This window comes from Miscanthus floridulus, chromosome 9 (genome assembly GCF_019320115.1).
Source record: "Miscanthus floridulus cultivar M001 chromosome 9, ASM1932011v1, whole genome shotgun sequence".
NCBI classification, from domain to species: domain Eukaryota; kingdom Viridiplantae; phylum Streptophyta; class Magnoliopsida; order Poales; family Poaceae; genus Miscanthus; species Miscanthus floridulus.
This window is the reverse complement of record NC_089588.1, coordinates 38,250,923-38,252,632: the sequence shown is the minus strand read 5'-3', so window position 1 is coordinate 38,252,632 and position 1,710 is coordinate 38,250,923. Positions and strand designations below refer to the sequence as shown.

General features: G+C 46.7%; 1 pseudogene; it reads right to left on the bottom strand.

Moving 5' to 3' along the window:
- Positions 1–903: 903 nt before the first annotated feature.
- On the bottom strand, positions 904–1,494 carry LOC136483991 (uncharacterized; annotated as a pseudogene).
- Positions 1,495–1,710: the final 216 nt, after the last annotated feature.

Genomic DNA, 1,710 nt, shown 5'->3' with positions numbered 1-1,710 from the left:
CCCAAAAAACCACCTTCTGGATGGACCACGAGACCATCTATCTGTTCACGAACTGCGGCACCAGTCATTATCGGTGGTGCAGGGTCTGTCACTACGACACCTTTTGTAAAGTTCTTGATGTCTCATCTGAATGCATGGTCAAGAGGGAGGAATTGCTGATGTTTGTCGAACGATGAATACTTGCCACCCTTCTGCAACCAAATGAACCTTAGACCTTCCTTGCATACTGGGCATGGGAACTTCCCGTGAACACACCAGGCGCAGAATATCCCATACGCTAGGAAGTCATACAGGGAGTAGTACCAAACATGCATTTTGAAGTTTTTCTTTGTAGCTCGATCATATGTCCATACCCCTTCCTCCCAAGCATGGACTAATTCATCAATCATAGGCTCCATGAACACACCCATATTATTCCCCGAGTGTCCAGGAAGTATCAACAACAAGAATACGTTCTGTCGTTGAAAGCATACGTCGGGGGGAGATTGAGGGGGACAACAAACATGGGCCAACATGTGTATGGGGTAGCCATCATTCCATAAGGATTGAACCCATCTGTTGTCAGCGCAACACGTACATTACGAGCCTCTTTAGCTTTGTCATGATGAATGCCATCAAAGTGGGTCCATGCTTCACCATCGGATGCATGTACCATCCTGTTAGGATTGTATCATTTGCAATTTTTGTGCCATGTCATCTGTATCGCGGATTCCTCGGTCATGTATAGCCGTTGGATCCTCGGTATGAACGGAAGGTGCCGTAGGATTGTCACGGGAATGTGAAGCTAGAGGATTTACACTTTGGATAGTACTTTGCTTCCATGTATTCTTTCCTAAATAGGACGCACCCCTTTGGGCAAGCATGTATCTGCTCATACGACATCTTAAGTGCATGAAGGAGTTTCTGTGACTCGTGCATGCTCTTTGGCAGAAGGTGACCCTCTGGAAGTAGGCTGCCAATAACTGTCAACATACCATCGAAGGCGTCTCGACTCAGGCTATACTAGGACTTTAACGCCATTATGTGTCCAATGGCATCCAGTTGAGAAACCTTTGTCTGGCCGTGAAGAGGTTTCTGTGCCACGGCAAACATGTCATAGAATGCCTTTGCGGTTGCCTCTGGCTCCTCCTCCATATGTCCTTTAGCGAACTGTACCTCGTGATAGTCATTTAACATGTCTGCTACCCCGGCATCAGCATCATAATCCTCGACGCGTGGTCTCACCACCACCTCTCTCATACGATCGGCTTCACCATGGTAGACCCACCGAGTATAGTCTGCCGTAAATCCATTCTTCCAAAGATGTTCCCCCATGACCTTTTTCATTTGTCTTTTCCTGTTTGCACATTTGCTGTAGGGACAACAAATTTTACTTGCTCCTTTAGCAGCCACGCCAAATGCCCGTTCCAAGAAAGCATTGGTCTTGTCGATCCATTCATTGGTGACCTGACCCTGACTTGCACGGCCCGTGTACATCCACTCACGGTCCTCCATCCTCTAACATTTATAGCAGCGAGTAATATAAACATCAATTGCATCTACATGACATTCCTACTATCTAATAGGTGAGGATAGGTCCTAATCCCACACGAGGATCCGTAGATGAGGTTAGTTTCCATGCTCTACTCCTCGTTGTTCTCCAAATACATGTCCTATCAGGGAGAGTGTGTATCCAGAGAACAACAGAGAGATGATGCCGAAACTCTATCT